Here is a 13,690-nt window from a genome sequence, read left to right on the forward strand (position 1 = left end):
TATTACTCGTAAATTATAAAGGACAAAACGTGGCTAATAACGAGTCTCAAACAAACAAAAATTGTTAAAAAATAAATGGCTGGTCAACAAATTACCCGCTCATAAACAAACTTGAATAACAAGTAAAACACTTGAATTCAAGCTACCATTCTGTAAGTGGTATTTATTGATAATGTTTCCTCAGGTGCTCGCCATTCCAGTAGTTTCTGATCAGCTCACCATTAAACTGAGAAATTTTGTGAGTGTTGGGTGGTATGACTTGCTCAATCTGATATGGTCCTTCCCAATTTGGTCCTAGCACTCCAGATGTTGCGTCTTTGATGAACACCTTTCTAAGGACCAAATCTCCGACCTGGAACTTTCGATATTTCACTCTGGAATTAAAATAGTGGGCCACCTTTTGTTGATGGGCATCAACTCCCAAGCTTGCATTTTCTCGTTTTTCTTCACTAAAATCCAAAGATTGTTCTATGCCTGGTCGGTCAACTCTTCATTACCTCCCTGGTTGGTAAAATCTGCAATACCTCCCTGGTCAGTAAAGTTCACAACGTCATGTTGGTTGACATCCATCTCCTCCACTTCTTCTCACTCTCCACACACAATCAAGTTATTCTCATTGATTCCCCTCTATGCCTTGACCACTGAAACATTGTAACACTCCCTAGCTTCCCTTTGGTTTCCTTGGATACATCCCATGCCAGCACTAGTTGGGAATTTAATAGTAAGGTGTGTTATCCAAAAAGCAGGCATGGGTGACGTGGCAGACGTTTTTAACATGTGGCTGACACCTAGCAGAAGTTCTGTTCGACCATCGACCAGTGAGATTCCCCTGACGCAACATTTGAATTTTATATACGACCAGCCTGGTCGTATACTCCATATATTTTGAGATAATTTTGTACAATTGTAATCATATCCGAGATTATCTCCCATGATCCATGATGATCCAATTATTTAGGAAATAATATCTGTAACTAATTCGTGTAATCCTCCTTGAGCCTATAAATAGAGAGAAATAGCTCAAGGAAGGGACTTTTGGCTGATTTAAGTTTATACTTTACAAGAGAATTAGAGCGATTATCTTACGTTTGTATTATTCATCTCTCTCAGGCCTATGGAACTCAGAGAACCCTAGTTCTTTGATCACCCCTTTGAGAATTAATATCAATAGTAGCTTAAGTGGACGTAGGTCATTACCAATTCATGGGGCCAAACCACTATAATCTGTTGTGTCATTTACTGTTTTTTCCATTAGATCTATTTCAACACCTTCATTCACATCAAGAATTTGACTTCGTGTCAGTTGACCAAATCGATGGTAAACATTCTGATGCTTTCATTGAGAGCTTGAGATGAGGTTGTTGAAGCATTAATGGCAAAAACAACAAAGAAGACTGGGCAGGCGGCTGGCGCTGCACCATCTCAACCTCCTCCTCTGAACATGGCTGAAAATAAGCCACACTTGGAATTTGATGAGGAGGAATTGGACTACGAAACGCTAATAAATACCCTGGGGGTATTGCAAGATGAATTGGCCAATCTGAGGGCCAGTCAAGAAAGTGCCGCGGAGATTATGGCGCGACAGCAGCAAGAGAAAGAGCGTCAGCGCCAAGAGTTGAGTGAAAGACAGGCGGAGATGGACTATCGTCAGAGGGAGGCCATGGAAGCCCTCGAAGCAGCCCTGCAGTTGGCTAGGAATCAGGCTGCACCTGCCTCACAACCTAATCAACCCTCGAATGGGCCACCTCAAAGGGGTCCCAATCCTAGCCCTCTGATCCAGCCAACGAGCCCTCAAAGACCCGAGTAGCGACCAATGCCTCAGGATGATGTCCCACCAAGGGATCCTGAGATGCAACCTCCATCCCTGGCTGGTCGAGGCAATCCCCCGCAGCCAAGGCAGAATAGGGCCAGGCAGCAGCCCCGTAGTCCTAGACACCATGGGGGTGAAGAGCCGAACCCACCGAGCAGGGGACAGCGTCCTTCTGGCAACAGAAGGAACTCAGAGATAAGCTCTACGGTCAGGGCCCCCCACGGCATGATAATGTACGGGGACCTACCGACCAGCACAGGCCTCCCCCTAACGCTTGGGAAGTTCCAGCCCGAGGAGCCAACCGAGGGGACAGTCGGTCCCACCATAGCCAATTGAGGTTGAGAGATGGCCATGGTTACAATGAGGCCGACTCAGGCAGAGGGAATGCCGGTCAGAGAAATGAAGAGAGAGGTGGGGGCAGAAGCCCACCACCTAGAGAAGACCAATAAGCGAGATGTAACACTGGGGGGCAGCCCAGAAAAAACAACGTCTTTAACCAGCTCGGAGCAAGCAAGCAATGGCGAAGAGACGAAGACTTAAGGGATGTACTCAATGACCGCCGGGAATGACATGACGAGTACATTCCCCCGGCAGCAGAGGCCCCAACGATTCTTGAAGCCGTGTAAGCCCAGATAGATGCCCTGAACCAAGCAGTGCAACAGCTGGTCGGGGGAAGAACGTCTCACATCGAGTACAACAGGAGAAGAGGCACTCCTTTCGTTCAGAGCATAGCTGTGGCAGAGACTCCCAGTAAGTTTAAGATGCCCACACTTCTGAACTTTGATGGGTATGGTGACCCGGCATCTCATGTCAACAAATTTGAGATACAGATGGACATTCAGAAGGTGTCCGAAGACGCTCGGTGCAGGATCTTCCCTGCAACACTTTCTGATGCTACACAGGAGTGGTTTTTTAAATTCCCTCCTGCAAGTATTGTATCTTGGGAGATGTTCATAAAGGAGTTTTACGGACAATTCTATGCAGGTCGTGTGCATCCAACTGAGGCAAACCAGCTGGTTGAGATACACAAGCAAGAAGGAGAACCACTGAAAGATTACGTCCAGCGCTTTATGCGAGCAGCCGCTAGAGCCAAAACAGTGGGAGACGAAGGCAAAATGATGGCCCTAACTGCAGGAGTTAGGCGTCGTACTCCTCTGTAAAGTAGCCTCATGAAGCATGGGGTTTAAGACTACCCAAGAATTCTTGGATCGAGCTGATATATACATCAAGCTCAAAGATGCCATTGCCAACGAGGGAAAGACCCCAAGCAAAGATAAGGGGACTAAAGACCCCGCCAAAGCCGCCAATTGGTCAAAACCAACCGGCAACGGTAAAGGCAACGAGAACGGCAACGGCAAAAATGGGGGGAAGAGACCCCATAATGAACCTTCTACCTCCGACAATAAGCGTGCTAAGGGAAACTGTTATGAGCCACGGTTCACTAACTACACTGCCCCTGTCGAGTCTCGAGCAGAGGTGTATCAGGCAACGAGTTCCAGTGTGCCTTACAAAGGACCCGCTGCCATTCAAAAGGATATTTTGAAAAGGGATACCACCAAGTTCTGTCGTTTTCATAACGACTACGGACACAATACGAACGAGTGCAACCAGCTGAAAGATGAAATCGAGTTCCTTATTAGACGAGGACACTGAAGGAGATACGTACGGGCCTCGGGGACTTCCCAATGAGAGGCTCCAGGTGGCAACGAGCAGGCGCCTGCATGCCAACGCTCGCCACCTTTGCAGCCTGATCCCATAGCTGGCACTTTACTCACCATCTGCGGCGGCCCGCACCTTGCGGGAAACAGCGGAAAGGCAAGGGAACGATATGCTCGGACCCTACGCCACGACCAGGACATCGAGATGATGACTGTGGAGGACCGGGCATCAAAGAAGGCTCGGTCAGAGGACGGTGAAATAACCTTCTCTGATAGCGACGCCCAGCATGTCCAGTTCCCACATTCCGATCCGCTGGTCGTGGATGTTCAAATTTCCAACATGATGGTAAAGAGAGTGTTGGTCGATACAGGAAGTTCAGCTAACATCCTGTATAAATCTTCATTGGAACGGATGAAGTTGTCCGTCAAGGACTTGGAGCCCTGTAACCAAACAATTTACAGTTTCTCTGGTGAGGGACTCACTCCAACAGGGTCAATCAGACTTTCGGTAATAGCAGGTATAGCACCCGTTACTAGGACATTACTCACTACTTTCATAGTAGTCGATTGTCCTTTGGCTTACAATGTTGTAATCGGAAGACCCATACTGGTGGACCTTTGGGTCGTCACCTCAATATGGCACCTGGCCATGAAATTCCCAATAGACGCAGGGGTAGGACACATGTTGGGAAATCAGAGGGAAGCAAGGGAGTGATATAATGCCTCAATTACTAAGGCCAAGAAGGGAATGTTGAGGAGCGCTCCCCCAGAAAGGTTGCAGATGGCCATTGATATACAAGCCCAATCAGGTGATGAAGTCACCAAATAGGGTGTTGCCCAAAGTGAGGATAGAGACTTAGATCCTTGCTTTGGGGATTTTGATGAAGATGTTGGACCTGTCGAGGACCTTGAGGAGGTCCAGCTTGACGAAGAGTTTCCAACCAGAGTTGTAAAGGTCGACAAAAATTTGGAAGCAAGAATAAAGCACGCACTGGTGGAATTTTTAAGGAAGAACCAGGAAGTTTTCGCCTGGTCACATAAAGACATGGTTGGGATAGATCCTGCAATCATCAGCCATGTCCTGAACGTTGAGAAAAGCTTTCCACCCGTGCAACAGAAATGAAGGCTGCTCGATAAAGACAGATCGAAAGCCTTAAAAGAAGAAGTTAAAAAACTAAAAGAGAATGGGTTCATCAGGGTGGCGTTTTATCCATCGTGGGTCTCTAATCCAGTACTAGTTCCCAAGCCTAACGGCAAATGGTGAACCTGTGTGGATTTCACAGACCTTAATAAAGCCTGCCCAAAGGATTGCTTCCCACTCCCAAGGATCGACTAGCTGGTCGATGCAACTGTAGGACATGAGATCCTCTCTTTCATAGATGCATACTCAGGATACAATCAGAGCAGTATGCATCCCCCTAACAAGGATCACACTAGCTTCCGGACCAATACAGGGTTATACTGTTATAAAGTAATGCCCTTCAGACTGAAAAATGCTGGTGCGACTTACCAGCAACTAGTTAACCACATGTTTAAGGAATTGATCGGAGTAAACATGGAGGTATACGTGGATGACATGCTGGTAAAGTCGAAAAAGGCAGAAGGACATGTGAAGGATTTACAAGTGTTTTTCAATTTTGTTGAATAAGTATCAAATGAAGCTAAATCCTCTCAAGTGTTCCTTCGGAGTAGGATCAGGGAAATTTTTGGGTTTCATTGTCAATTCGAGGGGAATCGAAGCCAATCCCGAAAAGATCAAAGCCCTGATCGATATGAAATCGCCAGTAAAAATCAAAGATGTGTAAAGTTTGACTGGAAGGATTGCCGCACTCAGTAGGTTTATTTCAAAATCGACGGATAAATGAGCCCCTTTCTTTAATCTACTTAGGGGCAACAAGAAGTTCGAGTGGACTGGAGACTGTGAACAGGCTTTCAAAGCCTTAAAATCCCACATGGCACAGCCTCCTATCTTATCAAAGCCTATAGATGGAGAAACTTTGTTCATTTACATAGCGATCACCGAATATGCTGCTAGTGCGGTGCTAGTAAGAGAAGAAGAAGGCGTACAAAAGGCAGTGTATTATGTAAGCAAGAGGTTAATCGGGGCCGAATTGAGATATCCTCCCATCGATAGATTAGCCTATTGCTTAATTTTGGCATCAAGGAAGTTACGTCCTTACTTCCAAGCCCATCCCATCATAGTCTTAACTGATCAGCCCATCCGGCAAGTTCTACAAAAGCCAGATGCTGCTGGTCATTTGTTGAAATGGGCAGTCGAACTTGGGCAGTTCGATATAACATACTCATTGCGAGCAGCAATAAAAGGACAAGTCTTGGCTGACTTCATCCCTGAATTTACTAAACTCCCAGACATCGAACAGAGCGAAAAGCCTAGTGTGCCTGAGCCTCAAGGCGTAGCTCCTCCGTGGAAGCTTTTCACTGACGGATCGTCCAACGAATCTCACGCAGGAGCAGGAGTGATATTGATAACGCCAGAGGGGCATCGATTTCACTGCGCAATTAGATTTGATTTCACTGCTTCAAACAACGAAGCCGAGTATGAAGCCATACTCGCTGGGTTAAGGTTGGCCAAAGACATGAGCATAAAAGTGCTGGATGTATACAGTGATTCACAGCTGGTAGTGAATCAAGTCTTAGGGGAGTATCAAGCACGAGGTCTGAAAATGGTGGCCGATCTGAACAAAACCAAAGATCTGTTGGCACAATTTGAGAAATATACCCTCTAGCAAATACCTCAAGATCATAATTCAAACGCAGATGCCTTAGCCAAACTCACGAGTGCGAAGGATGCATACACTTTAAATATAATGCTAGTTGAGCGGCTACGCGAGCCAAGCATACGAGCAGATGAAACCATTATGGAGGTCCCGTTAGAAGATACATGGATGGCACCATACTAGGAGTATCTCACGAGTGGTGTGCTACCAGCAGATAGAAACAAAGCCAGGACTCTTCAAAGACAGGCTGCTAGGTACATACTGGTCGATGGTGTTCTATACCAAAGAGGATACTCCATGCCACTGCTCAGGTGTGTTACGCCAGAAAAGGCTAAAGAACTGATGAAGGAGGTACATGAAGGCTTCTGTGGAGATCACGCTAGGGGGTAGAGCTTATCAAAGAAGATTCTGAGGCAGGGTTATTTCTGGCCGACCATGAATGAAGACTCGATGGAGTTTGTACGAAAGTGTGATAAGTGTCAGAGGTTTTCCAAGATCCCACGCGCAGCTCCTAATGAGTTAAAGTAGATGCAAAGTCTGTGGCCCTTCGCAGTATGGGGTATAGACTTAATCGGGTCCTTGCCAACAGGATAAGGTGGAGTAAAATACGCAGTTGTAGCAGTCGACTACTTCACCAAGTGGGCCGAAGCTGAGCCACTCGCTACCATAACGACAAAGAAAGTGCTTGACTTTGTCATCAAGAACATTTTTTGTCAATATGGATTGCCCTGGAAGATTGTCTCAGACAACGGCACCCAGTTTGACAGCGACCTATTCACAGACTTCTGCGAGAGGCATGGAATCATCAAGAGCTTTTCTTCAGTTGCGCATCCACAAGAAAATGGGCAAGTCGAAGTGGTAAATAAGACCTTGAAGGATACCTTGAAGAAAAGGCTAGAGGAAGCTAAAAGAGCATGGCTAGAACAGCTGCCTGAAGTACTCTGGTCATATAGAACTTCTAATCGAACAGCAACAGGTCATACCCTGTTTTCCTTAGCATACTGGTATGAAGCTATGTTGCCAGTCAAGTTAGATCCGCCCTCACATCGAAGAATCACATACGACCAAGACCAAAATAGCCAATTGTTGGAGAAACGAGAGAAAGCCCAACTCCGAGTAACTGCGTACCAGCAAAAATTCGCTCGGTATTTTAACTCTAAAGTAAAAGAAAGAAAGTTCAACGTCGGATACTTAGTACTTCGAAGAGTTTTCTTAAATACCTGCGACCCGGCTGCTGGATTACTCGGACCAAACTGGGAAGGACCTTACCAGATTGAAGAAGTCCTTCATCCAGGCACATACAAACTTGCACGCTTAAATGGAGATCTCGTTCCGTGCTATTGGAATGGAGAACACTTGCACAAGTATTATCAATAAATAGTCCTTCTTAAAGGATGGGCTTGTATTAATTTTGACTTTTTACAAGTTTTGAAAAAGGGTTAGTCATGTTATATGACTGATCGCTTATAAGTGTAAGATCTTTTAAAGATCACTCGTAAAGACATGTTTAGTCCATTTAAATACGAGAATTATAAGGGACTGTGCGCAGCCAGTCGTTCTTGCCAAACTTTGTAATTTTTACAAGTGTTTGTTCATTACGTGTGTTGTTTTGCTGTATTATAAGTTTTGCATTTTATACCGAGCAGTAATGTTCGTAAAGGTCGTGGTCAAGGCAAGTGACCAAGGACCTAAAGCTCCTCAGTCACTTGGGGAGCATATAAGGCACATCGATAGCAAAACATACCAAGAGGTATGTAAACACATGAACAAAATAAGTGAAAGCATGCTACGGTACCTAAAGTATTTTTCAAAATTTATATTTTGTTAAATCAAGCCAAAGTACTATGCTAAGTTCGGTCATGCGAACAGATGTTATAATAAAGCAGAAATATTATAATATCAAAGGGAATTATTTACACTGCAAGCAGTACTGCTTGGATGTAATTGTTTAAAAGTAAAAGTAAAATAAGCTGCCTATGCAGCAAAACCAAAGAAAAATCATAGTCTTTACATCACGACCCGTAGGTCGTATGGTTAAAAAAGAATAAATAAATTATGAAGCTTGAGGAGGCGAAGGATCTTGAGGAGGGTCCTGGTTGGCGGCTTCATTATCAGCACCCTCCACTCCGGCGGCCAGCGGAATGTCTGGGGAGGCAGGAATCCTAGCCCTTTCTTCAGCAACCAACCGAGCAGTACAGCGAGCCAGCTCAGCCTTCCTGGCGTCCTTTGGAAGGTAGTTGAAATTGGCACTTTGATTGTGTTTCCAGAAATCGTATAAACATCGAAGTGTTGCATTCTTGTACCTATCCAGATCTTTGGCATTTGTAAGCTTGAGCTGCTCCACCTGGCTCTTGAGGACAGGAATGCTCGTGTCCTTAGCAAGATTCTCCTCCTTAAGTCTTTTGACTTCACGCCAGTGGGTTCGGCTAACATCTTGATATTCATCCCTTTGCTTTCTGGCATTTTTTAGAGAGGCTTGCTTTTCTGCCAGCTCCGCAGCCAAGGAATCCTTCTGCTGGGTCACCACCTCCAGCTCCCCAGCGTGCCTAGCCTCCGTGGCTTGAAGCTCCTCAGTAAGCTTCGCTTGGGACTGCTCGATGCTTGCACCCATGCGGGCACGAGCAGCAGTCATGGTTAGCATGGCCTACAATCAAAGAATAAGAGTTAGGCCAACGTCAAAAAAGGAAAGTTCAAGACCATGATCACAAAAGAGGAAAAACAGTGCTTACACTGGCCACTTCATTAAGGGCCCTATTGAGGATCTGGTTAACCCCCATGGTTTCAGCTTCAGCCATGGCCTCTCTATAGCGGTCATGCTTAAGGATATGGGCGAGGCGATCCTTAGCTGACCGTAGGAAGCAACTCGATAGTTTGGCCCCAGGGAGATCGACTTGCTGGGCCTGTTCGGTTGGAGCCGTAGGTGAAGGATTTGTGGCAGCGGGAGGAGGAGGGACTTCCTTCTCAGCAGGAGCAAAAGGTTGGGTACACGGTTGGCCAGAGGGCCCATCCTTTGAAGGATCGGTTGCTCGATTCTTCTTGGCCAGAGGTACTTGGCTCGACTCAACGTCGTGTTTCCTGGCTGATTTCCTCCTTCGGGCCAAAGGAACCTCTTCCTCCTCCTGAGTGTTGTATAAGTCGAAAATCTTTGCAGAGGCCATATCTGCAAAAGAAACAAATATGTAGACAGTTAGCCAAAAATGGATGACAAGTTAGGGCACATCAGAAAAGAGATAAAGAAAATTACAAAGTCCAATACTCGAGCTATTACTACTTGTCGCTACACTATTGACTTTACTAGTCATACACTCACTCTCTGGCATGAAGAAGTCTGGCCCTAAATTTGGAGTATATGTAAAATTGCCGTACCTGTCAAATAAATGACAGGGAATTGGCAAGTTATCTGAGAGTGAAAAAACAGTACCGTTTTCTTCGGAAGACTCGTCTAAATCTACGACAGTCTCGACTGCCTTTTGTTTTCCCTTCCCTTGAGGGGCAGAAGACCTTTCTGCTGAGGGAGTGCCAGTGGGTTCCCTGATTGTAACCCCAGTCGGTCTCCGTCGAGGAGGAGACGCTGGTGATTGCTGCTCGGGATTTCCCTCGGCAATGGCACTTACCGCCGCAGGTTCCCTCATATTCTGGTGAGGGACCAGGAGGCCAAACAGCCTCAAATTAGCCTCGGTGACCAGAGACTTGACGCTCTTCTCAGCATCTGTCATTCTGACCAGCATGGCGGACCTCGACACCATGTCTGGTGTTGGGTCTGGTCATAACCATGGGCCTGAAAAGCACAAAATATTTCAGAAAAATACAAAGAAATTTGCTGAGTAAAAACAGCGACCAGTGGAAAAAGGCATTTACCTCCTCGAGCGAAGGCCAGGTGATTCGCAACCATGTCAGACGTGAGGAAGTACTCCTGACTGTATTTCCCCATGTTGGAGATGTGGGTGGTTTCACTCAGAAAGGTTCGGGTGGTCTCCTGGTGACAAAAATGAAAGAACCTCGTACCAGACTGTTGGGGGTTGGATTTAAGGTCAAAGAGATAATTGACCTCATGGGGGTTAGGCTCTGGGCAATTTTTATGTTTATAAAGGATATAGAGTGCAGCAAACATCCTATATCCGTTGGGTGTGATTTGGAAAGGGGCGACGCCAAAGTAGCTCGCCACCCCTTGAAATAATGGATGAAGAGGAAGGGTAGCCCCCGCCTCTATGTGATACCTCGACCAGGCGCTATAAACGCCTCCAGGAAAATTAGCCCTCTGATCCGCAGTAAGGATCTTGAGAGTCACCCCAGTGAAGGGATACTTCCTGAGGTAATTGGCAAGCATCCTGGAGGTTACTTGGCTAAGTGGAGAAAGATACCACTCGACATCAGGAAGAGTTTAATGCCGAGGGCGAGCCCTAACCTGGATAAGGGGGTGTGGGACAATGTTTTCTCGACCACTGGTCGAGGGAACCCCAGCCTGCGAATCAGACTGAGCTGGAGGGTTTGGAGTGTGTTCAAATTTTTTCTTTTGGGTAGTGGATTTGACATGACCGATTCTGGCTGAAGATGGTTGAGGTCTAGAAGGAGAGAGTCTAGAGAAAGGAATCTCGTGAATGCGCTGGGCAGGCTGTTCTTTGCCTTCAATCAGTTGCGCAAGAAGATCATCTTTGATCGACCTCTCACCTCCCCACAAATCTAGCATTAAAATATGCAGACAGAAAAATGGGGAGGTGAGGATGGACAGTCTAGAAAGTTGGTTAGAATAACGTTGGTCGTGTATAAAAGTCAAACTTTTATACAACAACATTCTAGCAAAAAACTAATTTTCTCATGCGAACAATTTGAAAAACAGATCAAAAGGTGAAAGTAAAAAGTTTTTTCTGAAAAAGCTTTTTCAACTTCATTAAGGGCGGGAAAAACTCAATTTTTCAACTAGCATAAAAATCGAATTTTTACTTCGATTTTACGTCCTAAATTTATGATCTCGACTATCAAATTGATTCATAACTCCTAAATGGCAAAGATACACCATCCTATCTAGCATCACTCGATAAATCCCCTATTTTCATGCATCTCAACCCAAGAACGCAGACAATATCAGAACCTAAAAGCTAACTTACGTCGGCATGCACAACAAAAATAAAGAGTAGAAAAGTTATGAAACTTACCGAAGCGAAGATTATGAAGCTTTGAAGAAATTCCGAGCGTAAGCGAACGAACGGCTGGTTCTTGGAACGTCGAAAGATGATCTTCAAGGAGAGTAGGAGTTCTGACTTAGGGTTTCTTGATAGAAAAATAGCTTGCGTAAAAAGAAAAACGAAGCTCTGGGGAGGCTATATATTTCGTCTGTGGCATGAAAAAAGAGGTAATCATAATTTTCCTCTTTTCAAAGCATGGGGAAGAGGGATAGCCATCAATGGATTGCTTGGGAACCAAAAATGCATGATTAGACAGGGGTAGGTCACTTTTTCCAAGAAGGCGCGAACTACTCTGACAGATTTGGTGGGGTAATCGAAGAGTCATTTTCCTTAAAGTTCATTTATTGTTGGTCGTAATAAATAAACTTGGGGGTAAATGTTATCCAAAAAGCAAGCATGGGTGATGTGGCAGACATTTTTAACACGTGGCTGACACCTGGCAGAAGTTCTGTTCGACCATCGACTAGTGAGATTCCCCTGACGCAACATTTGAATTTTATATACGACCAGCCTGGTCGTATACTCCATATATTTTGAGATGATTTTGTACAATTGTAATCATATTCGAGATTATCTCCCATGATCCGTGATGATCCGATTGTTTAGGAAAGAATATATGTAACTAATTCATGTAATCCTCCTTGAGCCTATAAATAGAGAGAAATAGCTCAAAGAAGGGATTTTTGGCTGATTTAAGTTTATACTTTACAAGAGAATTAGAGCGATCATCTTACGATTGTATTATTCATCTCTCTCAAGTCTGTGGAACTCAGAGAACCCTAGTTCTTTGATCACCCCTTTGAGAATTAATATCAATAGTAGCTTAAGTGGACGTAGGTCATTATCAATTCGTGGGGCCGAACCACTATAATCTGTTGTGTCGTTTACTGTTTTTTCCATTAGATCTATTTCAACACCTTCATTCACATCAAGCATTTGACTCTGTGTCAATTGATCAAATCGAGGGTCAACAAGGTGCCATATAGACACCGACGCGTGTAGAGCCATGAGTAGTGGTCGACCAATCACAACATTGTACTCCGATGAGCAATCTATTATCAAAATTCTGTCATGACTGTCTCGTGCCTAGGAGCATCTCCTACTGTGACCGGTAATTTGATTGTTCCGGCCGGTGATAATCCTTCTTTAGTGAACCCGTAAATAACTTTAGAGCATGGCTGCAAGTCATTGATAGACAACTTCATCATTTCAAAAGACGACTTGTAGATAATGTCCACCAAGCTTCCCGTATCAACCATGCACCTCTTCACCTTCATGTTTTCAATTTGGACTGTAATGATGAGGGGGTCATTATGAGGATACCTCACATGTCTAGCATCATCCTCTGTAAAAGTAAGGACTCACTTCTCGTATCGAGGATTCTTTGAAGGTCGCTACTCAACAGTCATGACTTCTGATGTTGCATCCAACTCATGTCGAAGTGTCTAGGCATATCTCTCCCTTGCTTTGTTACTATCCCCAACCAAGTGTGGACCTCCACATATAATGTCTAAGGTAAAGTCCACAGGCTCGGGTTGCAAGGGTGGGGATCGTAATCGTTTGAACCCAGGATTGTTGTTGCTTCTTTCTCCTTGGGGTTTTTCTGCCTGGTACTTTTTCAACTTGCCCGGCCGGATAAGAAATTCTATCTTGTCCTTGAGGTGATTGCATTCATTCATGTCGTGACCATAATCTCCATGGAAACGACAAAACTTATTCATGTCTCTCTTACTCATCTCTTTCCTGATGGGTGGCAACTTCCGGTAGGGAACCTCCTAATGACTCGCGAAATATATTTCTACCCAGCTGGCCGAGAGAGTGGTGTAATTAGTGAATCGAGGCTCATACTTGGTCGGCTTGTCGTTTGGACCCGACTTAGCCTTTTTTTCTTAATGGCAGTCAGATCCGTTATTTCTACGTTTCTTTCCACCATTCTTAGGAGGGTCAACTGATGCACCCAGATTGTTTATGCCCTTCTCCTCTTTCTTGATTGCATCATCCAATTTCATATACTTGTCCGCTCGGTCAAGTGAAACCTCTTTATGATGTAGCTGGTCGGGTGCAACCCCTTTATGATGAATCTGGTCGGGTGAACCCTCTTTATGATGTAGCTGGTCGAGTGAAACCCCTTTTCTAATGTAACTGGTCGGATGAAACCCCTTTTCTGATGTAACTGGTCAGGTGAAACCCCCTTCTGATGTAACTGGTCGGGTGAAACTCTCCCTGACCAGTTAAATTCTTTCCTGGTCGAGCAAATAACGCCCTTCCTGACCAAGTACAACCATCTTCTTAGCCAATGTT

The sequence above is a fragment of the Humulus lupulus genome, chromosome 1 (assembly GCF_963169125.1).
Source record: "Humulus lupulus chromosome 1, drHumLupu1.1, whole genome shotgun sequence".
Lineage (NCBI taxonomy): Eukaryota > Viridiplantae > Streptophyta > Magnoliopsida > Rosales > Cannabaceae > Humulus > Humulus lupulus.